Source organism: Cebidichthys violaceus, unplaced genomic scaffold (assembly GCF_023349555.1).
Source record: "Cebidichthys violaceus isolate CVI_PGR_0920_01 unplaced genomic scaffold, fCebVio1.0.p SCAF_5, whole genome shotgun sequence".
NCBI classification, from domain to species: domain Eukaryota; kingdom Metazoa; phylum Chordata; class Actinopteri; order Perciformes; family Stichaeidae; genus Cebidichthys; species Cebidichthys violaceus.
The window spans coordinates 2113753-2135970 of record NW_027176705.1 but is presented as its reverse complement, the minus strand read 5'-3'; positions in this window follow the sequence as shown (position 1 = coordinate 2135970).

Here is a 22218-nt window from a genome sequence, read left to right as displayed (position 1 = left end):
ATGTTGATCTAAGGGGTCATTAGGTGGAGATTGTTTGGCACAGAGGATGCGGCTATTGATTTGCTGAGAGATAGCTGGAAAGTTTTTGATAGTATAGAGAGACTACAGAGACTACTTCTTCAGACTCAATCTAAAATGTTTTCAACCCCTTTATCCTTTTCTTCTGCCTTATTTTTCCCCACTCGTCTAATTTTCCCTTGGAATGCTGGGAGGGAGACGAGCCGTTGACGGGCACAAGTAATTGCTATCAGTCTGTCATTAGGTTCTCTCTCTTGCTCCCTCTATTTTTTTTTCTCTGTCCCTCTACACAGGCCTGTGCTCAGCATTGCTTACAAATAAGACACTTAGGAGACGAGTGGAATTTGCTCCCCAAAAGCTGTGATGTATTGGATTTTTTACGGTCAGAGCAGCTCCTCCAACCGCCTTTTCATTCTCTGTTGTCCTGAGAACCATTTTCTCTGTGTTTGCTATATTCACTCTCTCTCTCTCTCTCTCTCTCTCTCTCTCTCTCTCTCTCTCTCTCTCTCTCTCTCTCTCTCTCTCTCTCTGCCTGCCCTCTCCTCTCTGCCTTTCAGGGTATCATTTGCAATTTAATGCTTACCTGGGGTGAGCCTTGACAATAGCTTCCACCATGAAATGGCCCAGGCCCTGCCTGCATGCCTAATGAGGTTGATGTTGAGCTATTTAGGTCATTTTCCCTTTACAATATCTACTTAATGCAACTCCATGGGAGTGGATTGTTGGAACGGTTAAAGATTCTATTAAGTCTTTACAAAAGCCACTCCATTCTGCTGTCCACCACATACTACCAGGGGCACTGCTCTACTTCACTTTTGCTTTGTGTGAGGCTGTTGCAACAAAGCATAGCAAGGAGGTGCAATGTTACCCTGGAGGGTCACCCCACTAATATCTCTCGAATATTTGGCAGTGTGTTTTTTTGCAGGTGAAAAGGCAAACATCCAGTAAATCAGCAGTTCATTTTGTAACATGTGAAATCTGGATTGAGCTGGTAAACTCATATTAATCATCGCACAAAATGATCTGCCAAAACAGACGGCCAACACCAACTATTAATCAGAGCAGAACCCGTGACAGCCTTTGGAATCGGAAGGGAAGGAGTCGGAGGGGGGGCCTCTTTGAGAGAGTACTTGATATGAAAACTGTGTTGTTGTGCTTTGTACCAGCCTGTGGGAGTTTTTAAACAAGCCCATATGGTGGTAGCCACCAGCTTTGGAGAAGGCGGGTGGGTTGGGGGGTTAGCCAGGGCCAGGATTTCACACAGTCAGTATTGAGTGGGATTGAGGAGGCGAGCTCTTAAGCTGTCTTTTCAGGCACAGCAAAAGCCCTCCATCTGGCCTCCCCTAAAACTCAGGGCGAGTTTACTCAGCTCCCTGTCGGCTGATTGGGCCTCCTGAAGCAGAAGTAACAGCATCAATAGTGTAAACCCTTGCCACTTGAGAGTATTACATTTCTTTTCATGCTTGACTTAATCAAAAGTGGGGAAGTGAAATTTACACCTTTTTGATGTTCTTTTTTCCCCGCTCACTAAGAGGGGCGATCTTAACCCATTTGATCTTCACAAGCGCCCACTAAATGGCCAAATATGCCAAGCAGACGGAAGCAGACGGTTGGCAGTTGCCAGTTTGCGCAGGGTCACTGTTGGAGCACTCCATGTGGTGGGGCAGGCAACCTCACAGAAGGCTCCAGTCTTCACAGGGTCCAGCCAAGCTTCTGTCTGGAGGCCCACTGTCCCTCGCTCACTGTCCACACCCAGCCAAAAATCAATCCACCCTCATGCTGATTCTCCCTGCTCTGCCTAAGCCAGTGTCGACTTGTGTCGACTGAGCAGCATCAATTGAACACTGTAACTGGGGCTTTATAACAAAACGGATAGACAAAAAGCACCAGCCAAGTGTCAACGCTATGATGTGTATATTTGATGGCATTAGCATGGCTTTGCAGAGTCACTTTCTAGTTTGCATGCAACTGCACATCAAATCATGTGCACACTGACAGATTGAGCCGTCAGTGAGTGGCTTGAGCTTTCTGAAAATTGCGAGGATTGTGCTTCTTATCTCTATCATTTAAATAAATGGCCATCTGATAGAGGGGATAGTGGTGAGCCAGCAAATGGCAGACTGGCTTTGTCCGGTGAAAAAATGTTTTGCCTATAGTAACATCACTAATCCAAGCTGTTGTCTGGTGCTGGAGCAGAGGGTGCCGACCTGGGGATGTGTGAAGATTCCCCTCAACAGGAATCTGGAGAGAGCTGCTAGCCAGTGACAGTTGCTCCAGGAGCCTGGCTTTAATGAGTGTGTGATGTCTGGAGTCTTTAACTCATGTTAAGCCCGGGCTAAGGCCAGTATCTGACTGATGGAGCCCTAGGCCTGAGTACTGTGGAGCTGTGTTTGCACCTCTTAATGAAGCTGGGGGCCAACGACACTGCCTGGCCCTCCGCCTGCCCTTCCTCTCTCCCCAGGACCAGCCCTGTGCCAGCCAAAACTGCAGCAGAGACCCACTCCATTAGTTCCTGTTTATTTCCCAGGCTTCCAAACCCTACACCCTTAGTCATCGTGTGCAGCAATTTCCCCCCTCCCCTTTCTTAAACTGTTTTTGGTTATTCATTTTGGTCCAATTTTCTCACTCACTGTTGTAGGCAAGACATGAAAAAAAACTGAGATAATTAAATGCTTGTGCCCTGTGGAAAACAATGTTTTCCCCCTCTTTGTGTTGAATGTAAATTACCATTACAGTGCCTGGGTTGCAAAAATGTGTGTCTGTGTGTGCGTCTCTGTGAGTGTGTGTGGAAGGAGTTTACTTGGTGTCAGCATGAAAAGAAGGGGCCCCCATCCAGGCAGCCAAAATCCTGCCGAGGAACTTGTCTGGGATCGTGATGTTCCGACAGCTCCACTGTGACAAGATACATAGTTTCCATTCAGCGACAAGCTTCTTATTGGTTACTATAGTTTCACTAATGCCCAATTGAAGGCAATGCCTAATCTCAACAGAATGGGTTAAAAGGTGCCGATGTCCAGAGCCACAAAACCACATGTTGAGAGTCAAGGGACCAAGGCCCCACAAAGCACAGCTCCTTCAGCTTTGATGTGGCCCTATCAGCGGCAGGAGATTGAGGAGGGTGGGGGGAAGAATACACAGAGGCCCCCACATCATACAAACCCCTCGAAGGACTCACTGACAATGGCAACTGCTGAAGAGCGGGTCAGGGCCTCACAATAGGTAGGACATCTCAGGAAGAGACGCAGCACCACTTCCTCCTCCTCTTCTTCTTCCATCATTTGTATCGCCACCATCACCAATTTTCCTGTTCGTATTATTATTAACAGCATCCTTATTATAATAATTGCCTCGCCATTTGCCTGGTTATTGTAAAAACATTGTTTTGTTAGATCATGTGTTTTTCCCCTCTCTGCCCGACCCGCTATATCGCACACATGTCTGTACCCTCTGCTTCAGTGCTGTTCAGAGTAGGGAGTCAGATGGAGTTGTGAAAAGAAGGAAAACTGAATAAACAAGGAGGAAAGAAACACAGGATGAGGAGTAAGGAGCCACTGATGTGTATGCTGAGGGGTGCTATGTTTAAGGCTCTCACATCTCAAGTACTATGCTGGAGTACCCTGTGGAGGGCAGGGTGTGTGGGTGTCTGTGTGTGTGTGTGTGTGTGTGTGTGTGTGTGTGTGTGTGTGTGTGTGTGTGTGTGTGTGTGTGTGTGCGTGTGTGTGTGTGTGTGTGTTGGGGGGTTGCTCTCTGTTTCAATAGACTGCCGCTCAATGGCTCTGAGGAGTAATTGAAAAGCTAATATTGTTCAGCATATCCCAGGGATTACGTCTTATTGTAGTAATAAGTATGCAATACTGCAATGTTTATTTTTGGTCAGGCTTTGTTGCAGCCACTAATTGGTGCTGAGTGTGAAAATGTGGACTGGGCATTACCATGGCTGAGTCATGACGGCACAAACAGTCCAGCAGTAATCACTTGCACTGTGTTATCTTTGGAAATTATCTTGGCTAAAAATCTTACCAGCAGACAAAGACGCGATCGATGGGCATCGTTTTACAAATGTGTTGCAAATGTGTTTGAAATGTGTTTGAAATGTGTGCTTGTGTTATTCACGCTGTAAAATAAGCAGGGGTTGACTGGCAAATCATCTGCTTATGATGTTTATCTCGCAAACACAGAGCCAGCTGTTTGCGAGCCCATTCATTTATTAGACAGACATTAACGTTAGTGTAAAAAAAAAAAAAAAATCTCACTCAGCATTGCTCTATCCTCAACCATTGCCATATCTCCCCTCATTGTGCGGTTTATGGCAGATTTTAAATCAATTAAATGTAATTTGTAACAACTGCTGAGACTGGTTCAGGCCTAAACAATGGCAATGGGATAACTGCCCTTTAGTGAAGCATCAATGGGCTTACAATGTGCTGAATTAGCTGGCATATTAATGACCAGCCGCAATACCCCTCCATTCTCCTCACCCAAATCTGCTTATGCAAATGGCCCATGAATCCAGTTCAAAGGAGTCTCTTTTAAGTGAGGCCTATCCCCATCCATACTGGGGGCTGTGATAGAAAGTGACATGAGAAAAGTTAGGGACACTTGTCTTTTTTTTTTTTTTTTCTCTTCTCACAGAACATGATCCAGTTAGCATGCACCTCTGCTGGTTTCTAGCATAGTAGGGGTTGTCGAGTCCATAGGATTGCTCCACGCAGAGGGGGCAGGGAGTGGGTTAATCCAGCCAATTGTGACTGTGTGTTTAAAATGTGGTGTTCAGCAGGGGGGAAAGCAGGACCCATCCAAGTTCATGCCCCTGTGTGAAAGAGAGGAGAAAGGCTGTGGGGTTCGAAGTTGAAGGAATAGAATAATCCCCTTCACATTTGTTAAAGGGCCACTGGTCTTTTGTATTGGCCAAGACAAATTTAAAAGGCGATGTCATAATGGTTGAATTGGAATGATATCTTTGAACACAATAGATGTGGCTTCTTTCCATGAACAACTTAAAGCCCCATTGTTCCTATTATTGGGTGAGATGTTTGGATACATGCATACACTCTGAATGAGAATAAGTTGTTGTAATACAACCTGTTGTAAAATATTGAGCATGATTACACATGTTGTGGTCTCATGAATGATACAGACTCAGTGAGATAGGCGAGGGGGGGGGCATCTCTTCATGGTGAATGTGAGTTCTTTCTCCATATTGCAAAACATATGCCAACATGTTATGACTGGATTTAGTTTAAGCATAAGGACTATTTCATTTTTATTATTTTGTATATTTTTTAGAAGGCCCTGAAAATGCATCAACATTAAAACAATTCCCCTGCTTGACCTCTGTTTAAACTCGTTCAGGTAAAAGATCTCTGAACATGTTTGGTTTTCATGTTTGTTTTCTTCGGCGCTTTGACTGGCTGTGTTGCTGACATCAGTGATGATGTATATGTTGGTTATAGGAGGGGAAATTCTTGCTGGAGTTTAAAGGCCTCTGTTCTCACATTTCCATTTGGGGTGAAAGTACAAGACCCAAAGTAAGCACTTTAATATCCCGAATAAATAAAACATTTATCACCACCAGCAGCCCTCCTGTTGGAACAGCCTTTCTTTACAATGCCTGACATCATGTGTTTGCCCACATTTCCCAACAACTGTTGCCTGTGTATCTTGAGGCTTAATGCTAAGTTTATCCATGAAGTGCACATTCAACACACTGTTAACTCTCACAAGGAGTTGCCAATTAAACACAAAGCCTTAATTTATAAATCTAACTCTCTAAGTACACATAATACCCAATTGAGTGGTATTATTTATTATTGCCGGATTGTTCATGTGCTTGCTGAGAACAGTCCAAGTTCTGGGAGGCTGTATGCCAGCGACAGAAGCAAGGAGAAGGCTGACATCTTCATGCTCACTGCTGGACAGGGAGGTCATTCCACCAAATTTGAAAGCAAACACAGGCGAAATAGTATTATATGTGAAAAATAAATCTGAAATAGCGTAAACACATTTTTATTCAGTCATTCATTCATCATATTGATATTTTGTCCATGGTTCAGGAACATTCTGAAATAAATAACAGCAACTACAAAAAAAAAAAAAAGGAAAAGTAATAGGTCTTAAGAGTGTGCTTCAGACAGTATAAAAAAGTAAAAGCAAAACAACTCCCTTCTAACTCCTGACCCACACCTCCTCCTCCCCATCCATCATAGCGCTGGGGGTGTTGGACGCCGGCCTCTCAGTGAATTTTCCCTCCTTAAAGAAGCTCATAATGGCTGTGTGAAGTCCCTAAGAGGGAGGGTTCCACTAGGTGACAGATTCTTCCTGTCCGTGAAATTCCCCCTGCGATAATTTGTCTTTGTGCTGATGGGCCCGTAGCTCCACGCGACATGGGTTATGGCAGCGAGGGCGGGACCATCCTCATCACCTGCCATCTCCGTGGCCCTCTTGACATCCCACACACATAACCCCCCAACCCACACCCACACACTCTCCATTCTCCTGTCCTCCCTATCCCACACCCCCCACTTTCATCTCTCCAGCAGGAGCTGTCTCCTTACTGGCAGAGCAACCAAATAATGGAGCTTGTCACAGGCCTTGTTCTTTGTGTTTTTCAGGGCCCAAGAAAAATGCAAACACTCTATTGTAGTCATTAGTTTTCCCATCCTTTCTGCTGGGGCTTGTGGGTGGGGGCTTTGACCTGGTTCAAAAGGGACTCTGGGAGGAATTGGGCTTTTTAGAGAAAGTGAATTCTTGATGTCACATGCTTGGTGTGTGTGCATTATGCATTGTGAATGTGATTGCTTGTGCATGTGGCTATACTGAAGTTCTTAAGTGCATGTTTCCATGTTAGGTATACACCACCAAAATAATTAGTTTTTTTTGCTGTGTACATAACTGTTTTGTTGTGCATGTTTGCTCCCCTCTGGAGCTCATCAATCACTAGTCTCCATAGCCAGTCTGTTCAAGTCTGTTACAAATGTGTACACACTTACTTATGTAATTAGTTCATGAAACTTCATCTTGGTTTGGCCGGACTGATTCCTGTGACATGGAGTGATGGGACCAAGTGTTTCAGGGGTCCGCAGTCCGTTGTGGGTCAGGTGGGGGATGTTTGAACCAAGCTACAGGGGTCCCAGCGGAATTTAAGAGCTGCTGAAAGTTAGAGAATGTCTGCTATGGTCATCATGCAGCTCTATAAAGCTAAAAAAAACTGACACTGGTGAAAATTGCTTACATTGCTGCATTTTTCAGCACAGCGTATTGACATGTCCTTGTGTAAATGTTACCAACAGGAAGTAGCGCATCAAAAGTGGCAAAAAAAAATGTATTCCTCTATTTATGAAGACTTTTCCTTTCAATCCTTGGCCACATGCTCCAAAGAAATATGGAGCAGCATTTCACATCCACTACTGCGACCCCGCAATCTGAATTTACATTAATCAATCATTAAAAAAAAAAAAAGACCAACTACAAACTAATAGCAGGGCAAGAATAAGCAAAGTTTGACCAAACTGCCGAAACTCTTAGAGTCAAAATAACACTTCTTGCTTGTGGAGCGCTGTGTCTAATCTGTGCATCGGTAGCAACGGTACGTTTGCTGATCATAACAACACAACGTCAACCCTGTAACCTAATGCAGTTAATAGTGTTTTAAAATGTTGATAGAGGTTTTGCTTAAATGTGCATGGAGCAACTGTCTGCAAACCGGTTTTTAAATAATTTAAAATCATTTTTCTGTTTGCCATTGTATGGCTCAGATCAAAGACTTTACTTACAAGTGTATGTGGATTTTAACCTCTGTATCTAAATCCGTCATCCCTCTTAGTCCATTCAGTGTCTGGTGTAACACGGAAGCCTTCAAAAGGCTTAACAGGTCTAAACAGGAACCAGATACAGTGCCTGCTATTCTCTGCCAGTGCTGTTATGATATTGTGTGGATGCTTGTAGAAACAAACCATCTGGGCCTGATTGAGAAGCTCATCAATAGGCAAGGATAGACAAAGAGGAAGCCCATGCTTGCTGCCTTTGTGCACACTTTAAATTCAGCTCTTATCTGGAATGTAACAGCTGTCCACTGTACACAAAAAAACTGCTGCCTTTCCCAAACCTGATCCTGGCATTTGTGCCGAGTGAAGAGGGACTGGGGAAGTACAGGCCCCAGGCCCCTGGGGTATGACTGGGGGCCCCTGGGAAGAAACTGATGGACAGGAGTGGAGGGGAGTATAGCAACAGGCTGGCACTCACACTGGGCCCTGCATGGGTCTGAAAAGAAGCTAGGCATGTGATTCAGTATGTGTGTTAGTGTTTTTATATGCAGGTGTGTGTGTGTGTGTGTGTGTGTGTGTGTGTGTGTGTGTGCGTATGCGTGCACCAGCCTGTAAATGTGTGTCGGATTTCTGAGTGAGGTTTCCAGGCATTCAAGGGAGTACTTTTAAAGAAGCATGTGTAAATATAGCCATGAAAAAACAGTGTCATGTTTACAGCCAATGCATCTACACTACTACAGACTCAAGTTAGAGCCCCTTACCACCCGATAACCAAAAGAGCATGATAGATGATGGCAGGCACTTTGAAGTCAAGCTTATCTAAATACGGCATAAAGAATTGCCCTTTAACATACAAGCTCCCCATTCAACAACACAGTCAAAAACACATACCTGAGCTTCCTTGTAGGATTAATGCTTGTCAATATGAGCTCTGGATACACGGCCATCACAATTTGCTGCACTCTAATTCTCAACATGTTTGAACTCATATAATATGAAAGGGCATTTGTGTGTATATGTGTCGATGCAGTGCCTTTGTTTGTTGCTCATTTTCCAGGAAGCACAGCCACTCTGGCTCATGGCTCTGTAGATGTGTATTTGTTCACAGTTCATTTGATGTTGTTATCTTGCATTAGCCACAGTATTCCTCCTCGTCTGTAGCTAGTTCTCTGCAGAGCCCTTAGGTTATAGGCCCTCGTTTCACCCATCTTACTAAACGACTTAACCAAACTAATAATTTACCCAATTAATCAGAGCAGGACCCTCTCTCTGCCCTTAAGTGCTCGTTTATAGAAGGAGACCGCCCCTTTGACCTCTATTCCTCGAGGGCTGTTTCAACCAGCTTCACTGCGTAACATTGAATAAATATCATTTCAAGGCCATATTAATTCCTCACATACCCATCCTTAAGTTATTAGTCACACTTACTGTACGCATTCTAGGTTGTCAATGCATGTGTGTATCAGCTGTATGTATGTATATGTGTGTGCATGCCAGCACAGAGTGGGCCCGTGTTGGTGTGCCTCTGTATGTGTGTGTTTAATCCATTTAAACCAAGTCCTATTCAGCCACTTCCTCTCTTCGTCAACCTTATCTGTAGCTGCTGGGGACAAAAACCATTTGCGGTGGAGTAAAATGACTGAAAATAATGGGGAAATATCAAGTGCATCTTTTTGCTCTCCCATTTATTCCACCCGCTCTGAGTGAGCTTTATCGGGCCTAACACATCGCAACATACCCCTCCTTTTTTATTTTACTTTGATTTTATTTTGCCCACTCAAACTTTTCATTTTCTGACGGATTGAGGCACCCTATTTAACAGTTTTATTCATCTCTGCCTGCAGGCAGGGACTGACGTTACAGTCAATAAAAATGGGAGAGCTTTGCAGGAACCTCTTCTTCCCCCTTCCCTTTGTGTGCAAAGTGGCAGCCGTGAATTTAATCGAGGGAGAATGTTGTGATTACTTAATGGTTTCCCAGGCAGCCATGGACTGGAGAATTAAATTCCGCATCTGCTTTCCAAGGCGTTAATCTCCTCTCCTCACATTCCGCCTGTTATGATGTGCACACAAGAGATAATGTTTAAACCGACTAAAGCAGGGTAAACCAGCGCAGGCTGTTATTGGCTTTATAATTACATAATTAACTTTTTGTTTCTAATCGTTACAGAGGTAATGGCTCCGCTAAAACGGGGGGCATCTGCCGAGCAGAAAAACCAAATCAAAAATCAATAATCCATAGAATGTCATTACAGTAAGTGCTTAGTCTTGAATCACAAGAGAGAGAGAGGCAGAAATATGGTGCTAAAAAGAGGAGAGCAGGTTTGTCTCCTCTCGCTTTTCTTTTTCTTTCCTCCTTTTCCTGTGTGGTAAATGAATCTCATTTGGAGATGAGAGTGTTATCTGTGGGAGAGGAGGCCCAGCAGCTGTGGGGAGCAGCAGGGTATCAGACTCTGCCAGGTGCATGGCAGGAGAGAGAGAGGGCCAAGTGCCGCCGTAAATTACACCTGGCCTCCCAGCACCGCTATTGTAGGGCGATTGACCTGCTCCAAATGAATTCCATTTTCTGCAGGTCCCTCCTTATTTCTAATTTACATTGTGATCATATATGTCTGAAAAATGATATCATAAAAAAGATGAATGTACTAATTACCTCTCCTCTTATCTCTCCCTCGCCCAGTGCTCACCCCTTTGGACTTCCTCCTTGCAGCATGTAAGTATGTCACTTATTTCATTGTGACAGGCGTAATGTATTCACAAAAGTGCACCATAAATACAGGCGTTCAGGTTGGCCACCTTGCACTCACATTGGGGGCCTCACAATGCCATGCCTGCTCAAATGAATGGCGAATTGACAAACATTTCTCGAGCCAAATTACCCCCGGTGTCACTGTGAAATTAGGTTCTTGACCCGGCCTCTGATGCATGCTTATATTTCTACATATTTCCCCCATCGATTTTCATGCATGGCGTCTGGCCATTGCGGTGTGAGACGAGGCTCCCTATGAGAAAGGGGTTAGGGGTATTTTAATACACCTGTGAAATGAGACTCTACTCGTCATGAATATGCTAAAGTAGAGCTGTCACAGCAGTCAGAGTGATATCCCCTCACCTCTGCCAGATGAGCTGAGAGTGGGGATAACTGACTTCTACTCTGTGGGACAGGGGGACCGAGCTTATGCTGCCTGCCAGTGTCATTTTAACAAATAGGCTTATTAACAGTTCGGAGGCCAAGGACAACAGCAAGGTTATGCAACTATACTGACATATATGGGATAATATGAGAGAAATATTGAGTTGGTGGATAGGTGCTGATTGTGTGTGTTCCCGTTTCATTACTACACAGCCTTGCCTGAATGTCTTCTATGTCCAGCCGTCAGAGAGATGGCTTCCTCAAGTGTTTATGTCTCCTCACCTTGGGATGAACTTGTAGTCTGCCCGTCAACATCTGTTTGCTTAAGATTCCAGCTTAGAAATGACTTTGACTTTGTCTTTGTCCGTGTTTCTGTCTGGCGTTTCTTTTTTTCTCTGCATCTGCTAGCCTCTTCAAGCACACATGCTCCATCATTTGTCTCTGTATTCCATGACACTATGCTTTGGCACTTGACCTCCTGACCTCATTCCCAGACTGCTATAACCACCCCTCGGAGTCTAGCATGGCCAGCAATATAATGGTAATTCACTGAGGTCACTGTCGCTAACTTATATTACAACCAACCTCCCAAGAACATATGAAAGAATGTTCAGCAGGGTCATGTGCATGTCTAAAAAGAGACCATTCCTAAAGTCATGTACTTAGTTTTTTAATGTTATTTCCGATAGATTCTACTAAATATATTGTGTTGTTTCCCTATAAGATCTTGTCAGTACATCAAATTATTATCAGTATAGTCAATATCTTCCCGACAAATCCCTGTGAATTCAATGTACTTTGTGACTGAAGCGATTCAACCAACTAAGAAACTCATTTTCACCTCTGAAACTTTTGAAGGGGAGTACAGCCTGACGTGACAAACAAGCCTTTCCTTAGAAACACCTCATTTTGTGTGTAGCCATTACCCTTTGGTGTCACATTTGGCATTTGTTTTAAGTTGAGTCTTTTCAGGCACAAAGGCAGTATCTCTAGCTGTAAAAGCCTGCGTGAAACGCTTTGCTTAACCTGCTGACACAAAGGAACCACTTAAGCGGTTTTCCCCTTCATCCTCTACAAGCGCAATGACTCACTTTCCATTTGAAATCAATAATGGGGGATGCCGGTGACCGAAGGTAACCGCAGTAAGAAGACATACATACTGAAAGATATCAACACCAAAAGGCCACTGGGTGCATTCAGCACATGACAGATGCAAGCTGCGGAACATAACTGTCTTGTCTATATGTTCATGCATACATTTGCACATTTGCACGAACATATGACTTTGTATCTCCAGCACTTGAAAAACTTGCCTCAAAGGTCCCTTCTCCTTTTAAACAACTTAATTCTCAGAACAGCTTTGCGGGCCTGTTGAAAGAGCAACAGAGGCTGGCTGGTGGTTGAAAAGGAGCAGACCCAGTGAGCGTATCTGCCCCGGGGGGGCTGGGGGTCGGTGCTGGGTACACCTTCAGCCCCTTGAGCCTGCATGGACGTCTGGAGGGCTAAGGCCACCTGGCCAAAAGATGAGAGTGTCAGTGATTAATTCACCTTGTTTAGGGTGCCATCATCGGAATGAGATGGACGAGGGCTCATGATGATGGATGAGGGCCGGACCAAGGGCCGATAAGACATGGCCCATGAATCTGTTCTACATCATCGGCTCCTTTGATCACTGACAGAAGTTCAGAGATGGGCCTGTGCATCTGTCCAAACAAACAAAAAGCCCCTTCCCTTCCAGAACCCTCCCTTACTCCGCCACACTGCGACCATCCACCATCCCCCAGCTCCAATACCCTGCCTCTCAGGTTAGCTTTCACTCGTAAACAAACGGCGGAGAGACAAAAATGGAATGACAGAGAGAGCATGCATCTGAGAGCAGAGATGGAGTGATAAAGGAAGAAAGAGAGCGGGACATGGATTGGAAAAGACAGCAAGACAGAAAGAGAGAGAGAGCAAAGTATCCATAAGGGGGGCTTGGAGCCTGTGAACCATGGCAGCACGGTTTAAAGCCCCCCAAAAGGAGCCCTCCTCTGCAATGACAGATTCGGCAGATAAGAGATGATCCATGAAAGCCGATCGGTGTGCTGACAGCAGGAGAGAGGCCTTGGCCCCGGCCGGCAGGGTGCATTACTGTGGGCAAACGCAGCTGTCAGGGCCAAACGGGCCCTCAGCTTTCTGCCATGCCACCACACTGACGTCACGCAGCAAGATCCGAGGCCTGTCCACCCCCGACTAGATTCCCTCCAGTCACCGAACACTGCATTCCAGCACTGAAACATTCCCAGGCCAGTCTATTGCACAACTTCATTTTGGGGTGTATATCAGCTGACAGGTGTTGAAATTAACCTATCTCAGCAATTCTCTGACATATTGACAATGTGTAAAGGAATGGAGGGGCGCACTGAGTGAAGGATTTCTGACAGGTAAGGCATAAAAGATTAGACTTGGATTTATACTTGCGAATCGCATTGAGCCGCAGTTACGAGGTCTCTTCTACTCTTCTAACACTGTTAGACTAAGGAGCTTTAGCACTATCCTCAAGATAGACAGACAGAAATATGGACAGCATGGAGAATGAGATCCACTGTGTAAAACAGGAGACTTTCATGTACTTTCCCTGCTGAACACACGGCAGCACGGCGCTTATTCCACCAGCCTCCAAAGAAAATTACCCCATCTACCAAGGGAGCTGAGAAAAAAGGAGTGCAGACGATTCCCTCAAGGAAATGAAAGGCAGTAATAAGCTATTTAATTTATACTCGAAATTATTTTATGCTCAATAGATACACTCTGGGTCCTTATTGCTATTTAAATGATTATTCTCGGCAAATTATTTTAATCCATTTTCAGAGGAAAAATTTCTACACCCTCATTTAAACAGCTAAATGGGGGCATCTTTTAACTTCATGCGGTCGACATAGTAAATTAGAGAACTAAAAGGCCTCCTTTTATTTTGGCATTCATTTCAAAGCATTAGCTCAGTAATGGATATCCTCACATACTAATGCTGAATTATTTTACATATAAATGCTGATTTAAATGCACAGTCTTATGGTTCATTGGCTTACCATTAAAATTGTTTGTTTGAGTCTGTCCTTTCATGAGGAGCATTATAAATAACCTTGAAGTAAGCAAAACCGATATGGTGGATGGTATTGGTTTGCTTGCCCAGAGTCAGACTCACTTTAATTAACTTGAATACAATAAACACTTTGGTGCCACTGATTTAAGGACATGTTTCAACAAAGTGTAACGTCAACAAAGACAGCTTGCAAGGACACTATGACCTTATAAACAGTAAATAGTGCAAGACATGGGCAGTCAACCATACATATCACCCTCATGTAACCATTCAAAGCTCTATATCTTTATGAGATAAGAGCTCGGGATATGTACCTCATGGCTCTGACCTTGGTCTAAGAACTGATCGCTTTGGTCTTTTTCTCTTTTTGATCTTGTATCTCTCAAAGTCCTGCTTCACCTCTAAGTCCTCTCTCTCTCTGTGTCTCTTCCTCTCACTCGCTTCTTTTCTCTTCATTCTCTTGCTCACCTTTCTACTCACATTAAAAGCTGAGGTGAATACATGAAAAGATTGGTGACCTTTTAATGAAAATGTCAGTATTCCTGTAGTGGGGGGAGAGACAAGCTCTGTGTTTCAGAGACCAAGCACAGTCTCCATGACACTTGAGCTCTCACCAGCTCCACTACATGTTCCATGACAGCTCCTAAATGTCTCTTTTTCTTTGCTCCACGTCTCCAAGTTTTTTCTCTGACATCAAGGCGAGGTCTTCTTCGGCTACTTCCTCTTTTTAAAGTTCAGATAGTAGCAATATGTATGACCATCTTCTATCCATCCTATTACTCTTCATATGCGCTGCTAACTCAAATATAAGAAGGGCCAATAGGACACAGCACATACACATTCCAAATCTCATCCAGATGTGCTGCATTAAAGTCAGGACAATTTAAAAGGAAGAGACTGTATGAATAATTCCTTGGTGATTTCTGCAGCAATGTTTCAAACACAACTGGGCTTGACAGACATACACCTGAAAGAAATCACTAGGGCTAATGTCACTTTGATGTCTTCCTTTCTAGCAGCTTTGCCTTTCTTTCTTACCTTTGTGCTTAGGATTCTAAGTCCACCTTAAGAAATTGAAATGTAGATCTTCCTGAGTGGCTCACTGTAGCAGGTGCCACACAGAGCAGTCATGATCATTTGTCGACTGTACCTCTGCCTTTTGTCACGTTTTGTCTTCCGTCTCTATTTTTAGTGTGGCGAAAAGACGTCAAGGCGAAGGTGTACTTTAAGTAAGTGACAACCTGACGCCCAGCTTTATTTGATGCTTGCCAGATCAAAGCCTCACTGCAGGGCACGCTAATTTGAAGTCCACCGCAGTGATGATCGCTGTGCATGATTACCCCACAATGGCACTCCTATTAATCACATCACTCTGATTATTCTAATTTGATTTGACTCAATGATGCCTCCCCCCAGTTCTACCTCTCTCTTTTTCTGCCTCTCTCTCTCTCATCACCGTCATCACAACGTCTCCCAATAAAACTGTCAAGTGGGGCGACTGCTCTCCGCAGTAAGTGGATGACATTTAAAAGGCTACAACATGAGTGACAGTGTACTCACAGAGGGAGGGAGTGAGAGTGCAGAGGGGGGAGGAAGACAAGGAGAGAGAGAGAGAGAGAGAGAGAGAGAGAGAGAGAGAGAGAGAGAGAGAGAGAGAGAGAGAGAGAGACAAGATGAGGAAAGGAGGGGATGCCCATGTTAATACTTACAAATGACTAATGTCTCCCTCAGCAGGTGCCACGGCCAGACAAACTAGATAAATATTGAGATTTCTCGGAGCACAGCAGCATGCAAAATGAAACCCAACTGTTCATGATGCAGCTCTGTAGAAGTGACTGGCCCCGTCGGGTAGCTTAGCTCAGTCTCTCCCCATCACTCTGCCTGCCTAATTGTTTTATGTGTTTGGTAAACGTTTCCAGCCCATTCAAACTCGCACAGGCCCCATTTACTGTACAAATACTGTCTCACTTATGGTGTCTGCACTTATTGATATGCACAATATGAACATAAAACAAGGACTGCATTTCATGAGAAATAATATTATTTATTTTTTCAACAGGACTAAGATGGTCTGTGATTGTAGTTATGTGATATATTATTACTCTGTATTGGCCCTGCATTGCATAGTAAAACCTCACTTACTGAAATGTGTGCAGCATAAAGGATACAAACCGAGCCCTCTTCAAAAGGTGACAGCATTACATCTCCAAAATGTCAGCTTTTCAGGAATCAAAAAATAGCTTTGCTTTTTGATTGACATCTGACAGGATATTGGCAATCATTTCCATCGTCGTTTGACTGTTTTACGATTTTGAGTCAGCAAGCTGCAGGTAGACAAGTTTATTCTGCCTTTGAAATGATGATTGTTGATTATGCAAAGCTTATAATTGTTACTTAAAAATGCAATGTATAGAATTTTGCCAAACGCTATCATTTATTAATTCATTTTGACAGCAAATTACTGTATAACAGCTGATTGAAAAACTTCCATTGATGTGAAAACAATACTCAGGGTGTTAACTACAGTATATGTCCATGGGTATGATTTCCTCTTATGCAATAATTAATTTTTTTTGATGGCACAGGGGAATGCCATGTCATGATTATTGCTTTTATAATTAGCCAGTCTAACAGCAATTATTAAAGTTTGGAGAGTTTGAGAACCTAGGGAATCAAAGCATTATATAAACATTCATTAATTTAGTCTGGTTTGTATCTGACCGGGTGTTGAAGCTTCTGACTTAAGATTTGATCTAGCTGTGTGAGGCCGTCACAAGTAGAACATCTAAATGTGCATTTCTAAAGGAGCAAGTTTTGGCTGCAGTTTGCTTATTCAAAATTTGACAAAAAAACATATTTTTCCTAGCTACACTCCACTGACTTAGTGACTGAATGCTTTGAAGCTGAAGTAGCAATATGTTATCCAGTTCTTCCACTTCCTCTAAACTAAGCCAAGATGTGAGTAAGACACTGCAACTAGCCAGGTCTGCGAGTACAGACAAAATGACAATGGCTGCAGTGAAGGTCCTGACAGCCTGTATAAAACAGAACCTTGCTCACCGCTTTACCAGCACCAAACCCCTCTGACTGCCCTCAGACCCAAGTCAAGTGCCACATGGCAAACTGCACATATGTTAGTGTCAAAGCTGTGAGTAGGGATGGTGATGAATAAAACCTTTATACTATTCAAAAGTGTCAGCCCCCCACCCACCAATAAAGAAAATTAAAAAAAAAAAAACACTTGTGAATACCAATGTCAGGGTTCATCTGGCATCCTCTTCAACAGCTATTTCAAAGCAAGTGGAATTTTATTACAGGGCAGCAATGGCAGAATATTCACAGATTGGTTTAGCAAATAGAAAATCTTCAATCCAAAAACAACATTTTGAATTGAATTTCCAAAAAAAGAAAAATTATGATTTATCAAATATATAAATAGACACATGGCTAAAATGCAGATAAAATACAGATTTAGATATGAAGCTATTTCCATAAAAATTATCCAGAAGTGACCTTTTCCTGTTATAAATCCGTCACTGGACAAAACCTCACCAGGCCATGCCTCAACTCAGAACAAGAGAGGCGTGCTCCACCCTGACTCTTTGGGACCAGCCAAAAAGAGTTTTTGTGCGTCATACACAGTGTGTCCCGGCCCGGAGCCGAGACAACACCAGAGCACATCCTCTTTCCAGACAATAGACCTGGCCTGCCATGTTATACCCACACAGCAGGCGTCCACAACTCTGCAGAGGGCAGGAAGCTCCTCCAGCTGACCCACTGCCTCTTTACATATACAGTCACAGGAAGTTCCCTCGGCCAGCCGGTGTTAGCAAGTTAAATAAGTTCACCTCTCTACGGCCGCTGACACATACTGTTTGAATACAGAGTCTCTCATCAGTCGGTCAGAAAATATTGTTTTTAATATACTTTAAAACATTACTAATTTTCCGACTGAAGGAAATATTTGACACACATGGAACAAACATCACTGGATTTTTTTTCTAAAAATATCAGCAGTTTTCTTTAGAAATAAAAAAAAAAATAGTATCACAAAATAGTATCACAATTCCTGTGATGACTCCTATTGTCTGCAACGGTGATACAAATAAAAGGCTGTCAGAGTCTGTTATGCTTCCTCTCATGTCATTCTAGTGCAGTGTAAGCACTGGTATTGCATGAGGTATTGTCAATAGAGCTTCTGAGACATCTACACAAGGACCTGATAAAAGCCCTTAGCCACAGTAAAACACACATTCTCCACTGTGTTGGTTTAGGAACGAAAAACTCCCTTTAAATTGCCCAAGTCTCTAGATGTCACTGAGAGTTCAAAAAGATTAGATATGGGACAGTTCTCTTTGCTTTTATTTGCTTTTGTTTGCTGTAGACGATGGTGACCCACACAGTAAGAATGTAAAAGCTGTATTTTATGTTAAGTATTATAAGTATTAAATGCATAAACAGTATGAAAAAGACACACACACACACACACACACACACACACACACACACACACACACACACACACACACACACACACACACACACACACACACACATACAAGGCACCTGCTGTCTTTAATGCACTTTGAGGCCTGTAAAATTCACACCTATTGGGCCAGAATGCCCAGACAGAATGGTCCATTTGGCATACAGATGGCACTCCTGGTAAAGTATGGTGTAATTGGTGCACAACCATGGCACTGCGTGGCCTAGCAGCCAGGGGCAACACATTTTCTGGACAAAGGGCAGGAAGTTTTTGGCTCGGTGGTGGGTTGTGGAATAACCAAGGGCCATAATGCTGCAGCCATATGTTGTGTAAGTCTTATAGAGGCTGTATGTCTTTGTGCATGTAGCTGGAGGGTCACACGTCTTTGTGTGCCGTGTGTTATGGTGTGACACTGCCATTATGGATGAGTGCTGACAGCCGGTGGAATGGCCACAGACAGAGGGCTTGTACTTGTTGTGTTAACACTGGCGGGACACAATAATCTGCTACTTGTAAAGCAGGTATCGTCCTGACAAAACCATTATTGTCTCCACATGGTAATGAGGGCCGGGGAGGAACTGGGAAATAGATTTAGAGGAGGCTGGTCCTGGGCCATGGCCTGCCTGGGATGGGGTTGTGAGGGAGGGGGGAATAGGACAGGGAGGCGGGGGGAGCGGGGCATTAGGGTTTGTTCTCTTGCATCACTGAGCACTGGAGAGTTGTCTTAAATTGCCACAATACAAATTAGCTGGCCTAAAGAATTGAAGCCATAGAAGAGGGGGAAAAACAGATGACAAGCCTGAAGATTTAAGTCAAACATACAATAGCATTCTGTAATGCCCCCCCTCCTTCTGCCCACATCTTCCTCTCTGTGCATAAGATCAGGGTTCTAGTAAAAAGAGGGGGGGGGGGGAAGAAAACCAGGAGTGTTGTTGGTGTCTTCTAATGAAGCAAGCAAAGATGCAAGTCAATAGAGCAATTCATTAACAAATCAAAGTCCCAAGGGCCTGCCTGGCAGCATGGCTGTGTTTGTGAAAGCCCTCCTTCAGAATGGATACCCATATGCCGGGGGTCAGGGGGACGCCCCTCTCCACACTGTTTACCATTCAGCATACACACACATGGCCGTTAGGGTCACCGCTATCTAACGCGTCCGCTACGCACACAACAGAATTTCCATATGGTCCATGAAAATGGATACGCCGTTGGTCCTCCCTTACTTCCCACGCCCCGGCCTTCAGCGCCTTTGGCTGCTGTGTGGTTTGTGTGTGTCCTCACACATCAGGCGGTTGGGTTAGAGAGACAGGTTGGGGGGTCATAAGGGGTTCTGGTGTTGCTTATGTTAGACACACAACCATATCAAGAGCTTAAAATGCTGTGCTCATCATTCTCATCCAAGCCAAAAAAAAAAAATATGTTTCTTTCCTTTTGCCTTTCCCCCCTCTGCGGATTGTTATGTCCCTCCCTGGGCTTGTCTCTCCCCCTGCACCACCCTTCTTTCCTAGTTTCGCCCCCCACCCCCTGCTACTGCCTGTAGTGCACCTTTCAGAGGACTTTCAGAACTCTTGCAGCAGTGGCGTTGATGTTGCTTCATAAGAACGTGAGGGCAGTACTGATGGCCGCTTCTGAGTGTGAAGCCCATTGAGACAGTGGTGACCCGCTGAAGAGGATTCCAGCCTGAGGGCACTTCACATGACTCTTTCAAATCCACACAAATAAAGCTCTTTATGGCCTGAAAGTGGCCCCACAGAATGGGTGCTACAGAGCCCCCTGAAAAGCCCAACACGATTGTCATGGATATTACACGACGCGAGCAACAACGGGCCGAGGAGACAAGTGTTGATCGGGAACAAAACTCGAGCAGACTTTTCCGCGAGGTGGGCCAGGGAATGTTGACAGGCTGGTGAATGGTCTGTTTAACCCTTTGAAAGTGAATGGAGGCTCCCAGAAACAAATGCATTCTGATAGACTTTGTACGCACTGGGACACAAAAAGTACACTAAGCCCCTGCAAGGGAACCAGGCAGAAGGCGAGAGACGAAAATAAGATTGGAAAGGTGGGAATGTGTTTGCGCCAGATTCCATCAGCCCGGCTCTTCTATTTTCTGGCTTCGACGCTTCTCTTTTTAGCTCAACAGAGAGATGATTTAAGCCTTGACTGGGCTCTAGCATCCATTTTGACTGAGCCCATTTAGAGTTTTAGACAGACTATTTGTTCACAAGAGTATGCTGCGGTTTGATGGAGAATGTCAAGCCTGAAGTGAGTGCTATTCTACTGGCATCGGCAGTCATTCATTCAGTCACCTAAAAACTTTATTTCTCTATTGCCACTCAGGGGTAAAGCCAAGCTTATCAGATTTAGTGTAATTTCTCCATATGGGTGTGACAGTTATACACAAACCCTGCCAAAAAGAATCTCACCACTGAAGGGGCTTTGCCTGTCGAGGTTGTAGCATTTTGAAAAATGAAAAAAAAAGTAATAATAATGTCATTTAAAAATGGTAATCGCTGCAATGCAAATGCTTAACTTTGTAATTAAACTTTGCTCTAAAACAGATATTACTCCTGCTGATTTAAAATTGGGCATGTGACAGTTATGAGGCTGTTAATTGCAAAACTGCTCAGCATTGCTAATTGCTCCACGGGTGAATGAAATAAGGCTCAGGCAGGGGTACTCTATCAAGGTGGCGAGCAATTTTTGGCCACTGAGGTACACTGCAGTGTCACCTGTGAGCACTCTGTTTCTGCTAAATGTTGATTGTGAAGATGAAGAAACAGGCAATTGTGATAATGGATGGAGATTAATTACTTAAGGATGTAGAACTAACTGGCCATATTTGTGTTACTTTTTCTTTTCTGCAATAGGAAACACATTTGCTGTGTTATATTCCAATTGATGAGATTTGAATTCAGTCCATCATGCATACAAAATGTGCCACTTATAAGTGACTGCATGTTCAAATGTGCCTACATACCCAAACTCAACATGAGTTTCCACCAGCAAACTGCTACAGCTAGGCTGTCACCCTCCAAACTCTCTCACAGCCTCCTTCTCAGACAGCAAAAAACTTCTCCAGCAGAGCTCCTGCATGCTGACGGTAATCCTGAACTTTGGAAACTGCAAAGGGGGGGAAGAGAAATGTGCTTAGTTCAGCTCCTTCTTGTCACAGGGTGTAGTTTGAGTGGGAGCAGACATGGCTGCCATTGTGGGAGCGTTCTGTGTTGCTGTGTTTGTGTCAGGAAGGCTTTCAGCAGCGAGCCTTGTGACAGTGAGGATGTGTGAGGTGCATTGAGATGTCCTCGTTCTAGGAATACTGCCACCGCCACCATGAGACCAGCCAATTATGCCTCCAGCATGCAAATGTCTTGCCGAGAGAGCGAGCGACAGAAACATAGAAAGAGAGAGAGAGAGAGAGAGAGAGTGCGCTAAGACAAAGACACAATGGGGCCTGTGAAGGTTCTATGTGTGCCCCACTCAGTCTGAGACTGTTGTTTAATTGCCATGTTTACCCAGCGACTACATCCCATGTCATTAGCACACAGTGTAGTGTCATTTGTGTTGTCACACCACTCTACAGCACCATGGGGTCATTATTGCTCGACTGGCTTGAGCGGGGAAAATTGACATATTTTATGTGGGAAATCCTGATACACTCCATGGAGTTGTTTTCTCTGCGCTTTCAAACAGCCATGGGGCCAATTAATTTTTGACCAGTCCATATCCCAGGGACTGCTGTT